The sequence below is a fragment of the Lactuca serriola genome, chromosome 2 (assembly GCF_051521515.1).
Source record: "Lactuca serriola cultivar US96UC23 chromosome 2, Lser_US96UC23_V15, whole genome shotgun sequence".
Classification (NCBI taxonomy): domain Eukaryota; kingdom Viridiplantae; phylum Streptophyta; class Magnoliopsida; order Asterales; family Asteraceae; genus Lactuca; species Lactuca serriola.
The window spans coordinates 133,852,501-133,865,341 of NC_136409.1; positions in this window are offsets into that span (position 1 = coordinate 133,852,501).

A 12,841-nucleotide genomic window follows, 5' to 3' on the forward strand; every position below is an offset into this window, starting at 1 on the left:
CCTAGTGACACATTAAAAGGAAATGTTAGATACCTTTGAGAACCCATTTACTAATAGGTTTGACCGTGATAGATGGATATTATGAGAAAACATTGTAACATTCATTAGCTAAATAGTTTAATGAATTTTATATCTTTTTCCATTTGTTATTAATCATCACTTTAATGTTTTTAGTAAGCCTAACTCCGTGTTCATGAGACCATTCAGCCGCCTGATGGTTTCTTTCATCACATTTCTAACTTTTTCTTTTATTTTTCTTTGTAAGTTAAGGAATGTCTTTTAAAAATTCATTAGATTTGGTTTTGGGTTGTCTTATCTTCTAGTGATATTATTACTTTTCAACTTTTTCTTTAAAGATCCTTTAAATTTTGGAAGTCCATAAGACATACTCTTCTTTTTATGAGCCTAGGTTGCATTTTGAATAGTTGGTTGACTCACAGCATGAGATGATGAGTCAGTTGCTTGTTTCAAAAATGTTAGCAAGTTGATTATTTGGATGTATCACAACATGACACAGTGAATCAACTAGCTGATATTTTCTTCAAGATCGATAGCAGACTATGCATGAACAATTTTTATGACACAATGGATTTCACTATTTGATATACAAAATTTATTTTTAATTTCTAAACAAGTTGATTACATGCTTGGACCTTACTCTTAACATGTTGATCATCAAAAAAACTTGAACATATAACTTTAATTTATGCATAATCATTTTAACAACATTGTTTGTTTACAAGTTCTTGATCCTTGACATGTCTTGTTTTAGCAAATCTTTGTTGACTGTCTTGAATCATCTCAATTGTATTTTATAATTTAGGTTCAATCATGACTGATTTAAACTTATCAATAACTGTCTGATAATGATCACCTATGATTTTATTCATTTGAAAAGGAATTTGATTATTTAGCAGCTTTGCAACGCTAGTATGAGAAAAGGTCCATTTTTAGGATTTTCTTGATGTTATATGAATCTTAATATCTTCACTCCTTTAATTTATAAGAATATTGTTTAATAATCGTTGATTCTGGAAATTTTTAGTCATTAATGAAAGCTCAACTATTTTGTAATTAACTTGATTAAGCGTTGTATCTTGTTGTTCCTTTAATTGGGTTTTTCAAAGCATTATCAAAGTAATTATTAAAATCTAAAACCTGATACATAGAAAAGAGATCCTAATCTGAGGATGAGTTATCTTTAGTGACCTGGATTAGATCAGCTTCAAACATTCTAAAGTTGTTACCATTGGGATATCTGTCTACAACCATCACTTCTTCTCCATTTTGTCATCACTATATAATCCCTCTTCAACCACACTTCTCTTCGTCAGCTAACAACACCTTCGATCCTATATTATACTTATTGAAAGATGCAACCAATCTCTTGTACTTGACTTCGTATGAGTCCTGCTTTTGACTAGCTATCTTGTTCTTTCTATCCATGGCATAGTGACCAATTTCTCCATACTCATGACACTTGTTACCATTTGGTGCCTTGAAATTTGGTCTTTTAGTGCCTGATCTTGAGTCAGATGAAGAATTCTTTGACATGGATCTAAAGTTTCTTCTCGATTTCTTAAATCTTTTGAATTGTTAAAAAATATGAGCAGCTTGTGATGAAAACTTAGTTATATTTTCATCGCCACTATCAACTATAGCTGAGTCATCATCCAAACTACTAATTCTTCAATAATCTTCGTGTTGCTAGAGACCAATACACATGATCTCACTTTAGTTGCTTCCTTCATTTCTTTGATGCTCTCTTTTCTACAAGCCTGGTTTTGTTTCCAAATAGACTACAAAGATCCATTGTCTTGATCTTTTAACTATTTTTAAGAATATTGATATGATGTTCCCAACATTCATCAAGAGAGCCAAGGAACTTGTGTACTAACACAATATTTATCATGTTATTTAAGGCTTTTCTCTGTCATTGATCACATAGTTAAACGATTTAAAGTATAAGTCAATGATTCGTTCTTTGAGGAACAGAAGTATTAATACCTTCGATTTAAGGATGCCTATAATGGTTGTAATCCATTGTTTCAAGCACCATCATGGTTTTACTCAATCATATGGTGAAAAGCTTTTCATCGAAACGAAGACATTTGTTAAGTGAAAGTGATTGGAAGCTTGAAGGGGAAGAGCCATTGGAACTTGACGATCGCATTCACTAATATAAGAACATATCAACATGATTATAGATATTACTTTAATACCACTTGTTGGTTATGTAACACTGAATTCAATCAATGTAAACAGAAGAACACATTATAAAACTTCAATATAAAGAGAGTAAGTTATAAATTTATTGTGATTCGACACACTCTTATTTATTTTACACATAGAAAGTGATTACAATTGTTTGGTCAGGAAGACATACAAAAATATAAAACCTATCATAACATATATATATTAGGTACGGATGAGAGAATGTAATCTCAGTAAAACAGGGAGTCTTCCATCAGATAAAGAAACAAATCCTTTTCTATTTTTGAGTGGAACCCAATAACTAAGATATCATGTAGCACCCGAAATCAGAAAGGCCACGAAAGGAAAGAAAAACCTAAGTCAAAGGGTCAACTCGTCGAGTCCAGGGAGGAACTCGACGAGTCGGAGCGGGACCCGGAGGGATCGATTAAGTAGCCGACTCGGCGAGTCGGCAAAGAGGACTCGGCGAGTCCTGAAGAGGGAAACCCTAAATCCGGGACTTTATGCACTATTTAAGCATCTCATTCTCTCCCTTAGGGTTCCATATAGCCTCACTTATCCAGAATACGAAACCCTAAGCCTCCATTGTTGCACATTCAAGATTTCTTACCTTTTTGGGTGATTTGAAGGAAGAAGGAAGAAGGGAACCATTGGGGATTCAAGGATTGGCAGTAGATCCAGAGTTTGTGGGATTTTCCAGAGCATTTAAAGGTAATGAGTTTCTACCTTCACTCTTTTGCATATAGATCAACCTTCAACCTGAGATTTGGGGCTCTTAGGGCAAGTTTAAGGACCATTTCGGGTTAGAAGCCCAGATCTGAAGATGCTACTTCAGATCTAAGTGTATCTTGGCCTTGAGAATCATAAAGCATCAGTCCATGGGTTGATTGTTAAGCCTCTTTGTCTTAAACCCTAGTTTATAGTGTTTTGAGCCTAGATCTCGTTAGCTACATGTAAAGTTTGCCACTTTACGTAAGGAATAGGCTTTAGAAGAGTGGATCTACAGTTTGGAGTCCATGCATGACTCAAAAAGCCTCTGAATATATGAAGGACTGAATAGACTCGGCGAGTCCTTCGAGTGGACTCGGCGAGTAGTATGAAGATGGAGATGAACTCGACGAGTTGGATGAACAACACGGCGAGTCTGTTGAAGATTGCCTCGGACACGACGAGTCTGCTCTTGGACTCAGCGAGTCAAGTTGCGAAACCCCCAAACCCTTCGAGTTAAGACTCGGATCAGTGAGTTGAGTGGGGACTCAGTGAGTTGGACAGGACAGGACTCGGAAATCGGAAGACTCGGCGAGTCAAGGGCTGACTCGACGAGTCGAGTCGCGAATAAAAGGATTTTGAGCGTATGAACTTGGCGATTCAGTAGGCAGACTCCGCGAGTAGGGTTGACCTGGAAGGTTGAATTTGACCAGAGTTGACTTAGTTTAAATTCTAGAGTTCAATTTGAAACTAAGTGTTATATTGATATTTGTAGCTTCAGGAGCTAGTGGGGCAGCGATTCAGAGAGTTGTCGGATAACAGCCAGAGGTTTATCAGCAAAGTTCGGTAGTGCGAGGTGAGTCTCCTCACTGTGTGTATGGGTCTAAGGCACCAATGCCGGCCCTTTTAGTGTATGTAAGATAAGAAGACCCGGGGGTTAGCCCTAGGCATTATGCATGAAAGACCAGGAGGCGGCTCCTGGCACACAGTATGTTATTATATGTGGTAGGAAGACCCAGGGGTTAGCCCTAGGCAATATGTATGAAAGACTAGGAGGTAGCTCCTAGCGCACTATATGCTATTATACATAAAAGACCAGGAGGTGGCTACTGGCACACTATATTTTGATTAGCCTAATAGAGTAGTATATATAGTTGTCTTCATGATACTTGCATGAAAGACCAGGGGGTGGCCCTTGGCAGTTGTCTGTAAGACCCAGGGAGTGGCCCCAGGCTTGACCAGGAAGACCACGTGCGGCTCGTGGCATAATGCCAAGACTATGTTTGGCACATAGTACCTTAGCAAGACTATGTTTGGCACATAGCACCTTGGCAAGACTATGTTTGGCACATAGCACCTTACTTGATTATGGATATGTTGGTTATGTATGGCTCTTGGCTATGTATGGCATGTATGGATTAGTGGGTTTATATGGTATGTGGTATCTGGGAAACTCACTAAGCTTCGTGCTTATGGTTTTCAGTTTTGTTTTCAGGTTTTTTTTCAAGGAAAGGAGTCGGCTTGATCGCAGTGCATCACACTATGTTTTCCGCACATGAGATCTTTGGGATCACACTCTGATATGGTTTTATGATAATATGTTTTGGATTACCGACACTTTGGTTTGTTACGAGATATTATAATGAATGATTTTATACTGATGGTTTTATGTAATAACTTATTTAACAATGAAATTTTTGGCCTTGAATTTTGGGATGTTACAAGTTGGTATCAGAGCCTTGGTTTGAGGGATTCAAACATACTCTCGGGTTTGTCTGAACTCAAACTAATGGCTTGGTATGAAAATTTTCAAAAGAAAAACCATTTTATAAAAAATGAGTTTGAAAAGAATCTGAAAAGACAAAAAGAACTTTAAGAAGAACAAAGTGTGTGATGCGTGCAATCAGCCGAGCTCGAGTAAGTTTACCCCAGGATACCCATACAAGTTATTATTATGTTATCAGTTTCAGTAGAAACAGCATGCTAGAATAGGACTAAGGATCTAGGAATGATGCCTTATGTGCCTCCTTTATGTGCTTCAGCTTATGAGGATTGCATTATAGTATTGAGTAGACAATAATAGGATAGCCTGTTTAGGTTATGCCTGATTATATGAGCTTAGCATCGCATGCTAGTACAGATTCTTGTTGTGTGGATAGAATTGCTTGATTTAGTTCTGGTTAGATTTCCCTTTTGTCTGAATGCTACTTGCTTTGTGCTTTGTGGGACTATGAGTGATGAGAGTTAGACATTAGGTGAAAACGACAAGTCACATGTGATCAGGGTGGAATAATCTCAGAGTGTTGGATTTGGCCCTATTGCACAGCTCTCGTCTGAGTCTAACTGTTGTAGGGACGAGTCTGTTACTTGAAGGATTATCTGAGCCTCATCACATGTGATGGTATTCAGGTAATGGCTAATTGACATTACAAGGAGGCCTTCAGTAGCTGAGGACTGGTTGCGGGTTGGAGGTTACCCTAAGGAAAGCCTAGGATGAGAGTAGTGCTGGGAGCAGCGTTAGTAGTAGTGAAAGGGACTTGGTGAAGTTGAAGCAACCCTTGAGGAAAGTACGGATAGATGTGGAAGGTAGTATGGGCCCGTACTACTGGAAGCAGAGGATCCATACTCGAGTCAAGGAGGGCCGAGATGGAACCAGGAATCTTGGATAGTGTGTGAGACCTCTTGGTGTATGTTTTGATCCGGACATTTATGTGTTTATTTCGAGTATGGTGACAACACGACACGGAGCCGGAGGCTCAGGATCTGGGTCAAGATCGGGCGCGGGATCCGAGCAAGTTGATGACAGGTTACGCGAGTTCATCACGTCTGAGATTACGAGAGGCATCCTTGAGGCGACCCCGGTTATTCTCGCGTCGATCAAGGAGGGGATCATTGAGCTGATGGAGGATCACCTCCGAGCTTTCAGGAGTGATTTGGCGTCTGGCCAGGTGAGTACGTGCACACTGTCCTTCAAGGACTTCATAGGGAGTGGTGCGCCCGATTTTCATGGGGTGAAGGACCCCATTGCTGCTAGGAGATGGATCACAGACATTGAGTCTGTGCATCTGACGAGATTCTGCCCGGAGGGGTCGAAGGTCCGCTTTGCGGCGGGATGTTTGAGAGACTGAGCTAGAGACTAGTGGGAGTCAGTTGGTGATTCCTTGGGAGCCACAACCATTGAGGCTATGACCTGGCCCGACTTTGTGACCATGTCTAGGGCGGAGTTTGCACCGGCGGTGGAGCTTCAGAAGTTGGCCAGAGAGTTCCTAGACTTGAGACAGACGACAGAGTCGGTGGCGGAGATTACCGCCAAGTTTCGGGAGAGGGCTTTATTGGTTCCTCAGTATGCAGGGGATGATGAGATGCAGAGGACCCGCTATCATGACATGTTGAGAGCAGATATTCGGGAGCATGTCAGCTTCTCAGCATGCCCGACCCTGGACTCTATGATTGCCAGGGCTCGGGAAGGGGAGATTGATTTGGAGCACCTTGCGAAGAGGATGTCGGATCAGATGTATGCTTTGGAGGGTCCCGGGAAGAGACCCAAGACTTCAGATCAGTGGTTAGCGGACCGGCAGGGCCGAAGTCAGTGCAGCACGTGCGGGAAACTGCACGAGGGAGTTTGTCGTTCCAGGGGTTCAGGCTGCTACAAGTATGGCAGTGTTGGTCACGTTAGTAGGGATTGCCCACAAGGGGCAAGCCCATTATGTTTTCACTACAATCAGGTGGGCCACAAGAAGGCCGACTGCCCGACGATGAAGGGAGAAGCATGAAGTGCTTCTGCCCCAACAACTTTGAGGTTTGCGGATGGGTGAGAGGGTAGGGCCTTGTAGTGACAGATGAGTGAGATCTGGATTACAGCAGGGAATGTTGCAGGTATGTATCTATGGCTATTTTCAATTCTATGCGTATTAGGGTTGTTCTTACCCCAGACTCTGGTAATAGTATGTATGAGTTGTCTCTCTGCTTGTATTCGGATTGTACTTTCAGAAGTTTCTTATGCCAATTGCATACTAGGAACTATTAGTAGCTAGTGCAGGGTCATCTCTCACTTCGGGTTCGAAGTTTCTAGTATTATATCGATTATGACCAATAGCGGTTCAGGAGCATTGCATGGAGTACAATGGTCAGGGTACAGGGAGTAGCCCTCTACCATTAGCAGGTTTTGGTGGCTCTGGTCTTGGTACTTGGGATAGATTTGGGAAGCATCAAGGGAAGTGGTCTAACACTGATGGATTTGCTCTGAGCATTAGTTATTCAGACCTTAAGGGCATTAGTTGGAGCCCAGGGGATTATCAGTGTCTGGATGCAGGAGGTGTTCATCTAGTATTCGGTAATCGTACGATATTTGGAATGGGCTAGTGGTAGATCGCTAGCGACATCAAGGCGGTGGTAGTTATCATGCCTATTGTGCAAGGGAGGAAGGAATGGAAATCCTCGGGTTTTTCACGTGCAGTAAGGACTTAGTCGAAGATAAGTGCGGGAGAAGCAATCATGTTATGGGAGCAGCAACGGTTTTGGAACCGGGATAAGTTTTTCTTTCCTATCGGGAAGGAAGACGACCCTGGTGGCTGTGTGAATTAAGGAAAATGTGAACTGGAAGTTCGGAAAACCTGACAATTGTGAGATCGCATTCTCGGGTTGCCCGATAAATGATTGCAGAAGAATCGGTTAGGAGTTTCAGATAGGACACACATACAACTCGGTGGTACTAGGTTGTGCTGATATGCTCGACTATGGGTTAGTCGTAGCATCCACTGGCAGTCAGTCGGTGTGGAAAGGTGTTGTCAGACTACCGGATGGCCATAGCATTCACCAGTGGTTAGATAGTAAGAGGAGTGTGGTAAGACTACGGCGTGGCTCGTAGCATTAGTTTAGTAAGACTGTGGTGTGGCCCGTAGCATTAGTTTAGTAGGACTGCGGTGTGGCCCGTAGCATTAGTTTAGTAAGATTGTGGTGTGGCCCGTAGCATTAGTTTAGTAAGACTGCGGTGTGAGCCGTAGCACTAGTTTAGTAAGACTATGGTGTGGCCCGTAGCACTGGTATAGCAAGACTGCGGGGTGGCCCGTAGCTTTAGATGGCTAGCAGCCGCTCGGATGCGAGTGGGCCACATTGTGATTGGGACCGGAAGACGGTAGGTCATTGGAGACAAGGAGTGGCGTAAGACTGCAGGTAAGCTGTGGCATTTATTAGTAGCTTGGTTCGCGGAGTATGGGCGGAGGGGCCCGTATCTCCGGGGTAGCATGGGGGAAGCCGATATTCTGGGTAATGGTAGACCAGTTGGGACTAGGGCGCTCTTGGTTCATCCAGTAGGCGAATGAGAGTCATCAGGACTTCAGGCAGGAATGATGGTAAAGGATTCGGTGTGAAAAGTCGTGAACTGATCGGATGATGCTAAGCTGCTCATCGCGGGATCAAATGATCCCAGAGTAAAGGATTTGGCTTAATGGCGCCGTTCTCGTTTGAGCCTTAAGCGTAGCAGAGAGGGATCTGCTACCCGAAGGATTGTCTGAATTCTCATGATTGGGTGGAGCCTTCAGTATTGGGGCATTGCATGGGGGTTATTCTGTGAGTATTGGTATGATGGCCGGCACTAGGAGTGGCCGGGATTGCGGTTTCAGCAGAGGGTCGGTCCTCGGAGGACATTAGGAAGGTTGTTGCTTGTGGAATGTACCTTAGAAAGGCCAGTGACAGTGCAGGGTAAAAGGGTAAACCCCTTGCGAATCAAAGGTAAGTGTAACAGGAGTATCGGTATGATTACCGGTGGGATAAAAGTGTTATACTCAAAGGTAGTAAGGAAACGGGTTACTCTGAAGACGACATTTTAAAGGTTTGGATCGGATGGGCAGAGTGTGTACCTAGCGGTAAAGTGGTGACTAGATGGTAAGGTAGTTGGCCGTGACAGACTTCAAGGACAAAGTTTAGTTTAAGTGGGGGAGAGTTGTAGCACCCGAAATCCGAAAGGCCAAGAAAGGAAAGAAAACCCTAAGTCAAAGGGTCAACTCGTTGAGTCTAGGGAGGAACTCGACGAGGTGGAGCGAGACCCGGGGGGATCGATTAAGTAGCCGACTTGTCGAGTCGGCAAAGAGGACTCGGCGAGTCCAGTCTGAAGAGGGAAACCCTAAATCCGAGACTTTGTGCACTATTTAAGCATCTCATTCTCTCCCTTAGGGTTCCATATAGCCCCTCTTATCCAGAATACGAAACCCTAAGCCTCCATTGTTGCACATTCAAGCTTTCATACCATTTTGGGTGATTTGAAGGAAGAAGGAAGAAGGGAACCATTGGGGATTCAAGGATTGGCAGTAGATCTAGAGTTTGTGGGATTTTCCAGAGCATTTGAAGGTAATGAGTTACAACCTTCACTCTTTTTCATATAGATGAACCTTTAACATGAGATTTGGGGCTCTTAGGGCAAGTTTAAGGACCATTTCGGGTTAGAATCCCAGATCTGAAGATGCTACTTCAGATCTAAGTGTATCTTGGCCTTGAGAATCATAAAGCATCAGTCCATGGGTTGATTGTTAAGCCTCTTTGTCTTAAACCCTAGTTTATAGTGTTTTGAGCCTAGATCTCGTTAGCTACACGTAAAACCTGCCACTTTATGTAAGGAATAGGCTTTAGAAGAGTGGATCTACAGTTTGGAGTCCATGCATGACTCAAAAAGCCTCTGAATATATGAAGGACTGAATAGACTCGGCGAGTCCTTCGAGTGGACACGGCTAGTAGTATGAAGATGGAGATGAACTCGACGAGTTGGATGAACAACTCCACGAGTCTGTTGAAGATTGCCTCGGACACGGCGAGTCTGTTCTTGGACTCAGCGAGTCAAGTCGTGAAACCCCCAAACCCTTCGAGTTAAGACTCGGATCATTGAGTTGAGTGGGGATTTAGTGAGTTGGACAAGACAGGACTCAGAAATCGGTAGACTCGGCGAGTCAGGGGCTGACTCGGCGAGTCGAGTCGCAAATAAAAGGATTCTGAGTGTATGAACTCGGCGAGTAGGGTTGACCTGGAAGGTTGACTTTGGCAAAAGTTGACTTAGTTTGACTTCTAGAGTTCAATTTGAAACTAAGTGTTATATTGATATTTAGTAACTTGAGGAGCTAGTTGGGCAGCGGTTCAGAGAGTTGTCGGACAGCAGCCAGAGGTTTATCAGCAAAGTTCGGCAATGCGAGGTGAGTCTCCTCACTGTGTATATGTGTAACGCCCGTAGATCAGGGCTAGTCAATTTAGAGACGATAAGCATCAAAAATTACTTTTTGATGGAATATTATTTAGAAGGATTAATCTTAACCAAGTTGTAGTATATGTCTCAAGGTTTTCGAAAATATAAAGAACGCCGAAATCCGAGTTATAATGAAGAAGTTATGACATGTCGAAGTTTCGCGAGAGAACCGGCACAACACAGCGCGACGTAAATAGTGAATTTACGTTAGAGTGATATTTGGCCTTATCAATCTAAATGAAAGTCTTAGAATACATTAAACCGAGAGCGTGCATAAAAAGAACGTTTAAATCTGACTTCGTATGAGGAAGTTATGATTTTTCGAAGTTTCAACATTAGCAGTATGTAGCCCGAAACTCGAGATTGAGGTCGAGTGATATTTAGCCAAAACGTTATAAATGAGAATTGAATATCTCATCATTAGTAGTCCAACGATAAAAAGACAGACGGAAACAGAGTTCAGATGAAGGAGTTATGAATTTCGAACGGAGTTTTCATGTCCCGGCCTACTAAAAATAGTATATTATTAATATACTAACAATAAATTCAAAATTAGCCTACAATCTCTAAATGAAAGTTGTAGATCTTGTTTTTACCTACGCATCAATATAAAGAACGTCGAAAACGGAGTTCGTATGCGAAAGTTACGAATTTCTGAAGTTCGGGGCACGAAACCCCAAAACTGTCAGATACCACGACGTGGCAAAAGTGGCCACAATGTGGCAGGGTTTCTGACGCCTTCTGGATCCTGACAGATCAAGTGGACGATCACGTATGCAATGACATTCAAGCCCACGACGTGGAAAATGAGAAAACAACCCTATAAATAGATTTGAAGGGGCAGCCGTTTATGGTTGCCAAATCTCTCTTCTCTCGTGCATATTACATCATTTTACGTGCAATTTTAACCCCCTGAAGCCCCGGTATCAACCCCGAGACCCGAAGCAAGTCCCGAAGCCCGAAGATCCTGATAAGAAAAGAGTTTCCGAGCCGAAGCTCTGCCCGCGAGAAGTTCGGTGTGTGAAGAGATCACAGTTTTACCGAAGGATACTACTTCTACAAGCCGTAGTGCTGCCCGATCATCTTCTGATCAGGTGAGTGTGTAGTCACTTTCTTTTAACACATAACTATTAAGTATTTGCTATGAAATACGTGCTATGTGTATAATATATTGTGGTTTATTTGAGTTGATTGTGGAATGGATGAATTATATAAGTTTTAACGAGTTAAGCTATATATGTATTTTGTATCAAAAAATATGTTGGGTAGAACATGGGTAGATGAGGTTGTTAGTTGGTGATAAAAGATGGGTTGGACCATGAGATAAAAGGATAAAGAGATAAACTTGTTTTAGATCTGGATGTATGGATCAGATCAGGAGGTTAGTTTTAGATCCGAGAGTATGGATCAAATCAAGAGGTTAGTTTTAGATCTGAGAGTATGGATCAGATCAAGAGGTTAGTTTTTGATCCGGGAATATGGATTAGGTAAGGAGGTAAATTTTAGATCCGGGAGTACGGATTATGTATTTTTGAATTATGTGTTCATTCGATAAGGTATCATGTGTAAAGTCCCTTTTAGGAACGTGATTTTAATACGAGTATTGATTAAAGTATGAAATATACATATGTATGTGAAGTATTTGTTATAGTCCAAAATACGTGTTAGATATATTTGATGATATAAAACGTGCAAATCGGTTATGGTTCAATATGTGTTAAGATGTTTATATATGATATTATTACTTAAAACCTTGTGTTAAGTATACACTAGTTGGCATTGCCTAAATGGAGATAGTATCAAAAATTGATTATAAGCTTTGTAGGTTTGCCTAGTGATGGGTTAAGACTTAAATGGGATGTTTAGTTCAATTAAGTTTGGACATTGGGTAGTCTCTTATTAAGAGTATGTGTGGGGTGAGATTGATGATCGGTGGAGTACGTACTACGTACAGAAATACATTTTATGTACGAAGTCCTTTTCAAAGCTCTGTGTCTTGGGTGCTGCTTGTGCCAGGGTACTATTATGTTCTCGGGTACGAGACTTTCGCATACCAGAGTACTATAATGTGCCAGAAGTACTATCATGTACAAAGTCTTTTTGACAATTTTGTGTGTCGGTTACGGGAGCGTACGGGAGTACTCTAGTAGTATTTACCCATACTTTTATTTTGAGAGAGATTTGGAGTTAGCGTTTCTTTTATGAAGTGATCGACCGAGCTTCATATGTCATTGTTTTCTTTCACAAAGTAATTAAGGGAACTTCGTAGACTGCCTAATAAAGTGTGTCGATAATAGACCACTGCTAGGTATGTCTGGTGTTATATTGCTGGATAGGGTCCGTCTGGGGGTGAAATACCTCATGTATTCAGGCCACTGCTAGGCAAAGTTCGATGCTGGATAGGGAGAGTCTGGAGGTATATTTCCTCATGATAGTCGGACCACGCCTAGGCATTGTTATCTAGATAACTACCCCTGACTTAATTGTATTGTGGTTCTTTCTTTTACGAACGAAGGTTTGTGGTGAAACTTATTCCATTCCCCTAATTTGATGTCTTTATTGATCCTCGCTTGCTGCTATGGAATTTCCGAAGTAGCTTCGTCAGTTGTTGTTCATATCGATTCCTTAGGCTAGATCTCATAAGATCATTGTATAGGGTCAGTATGCGTGAATCGAGGAGATGGGATAAAT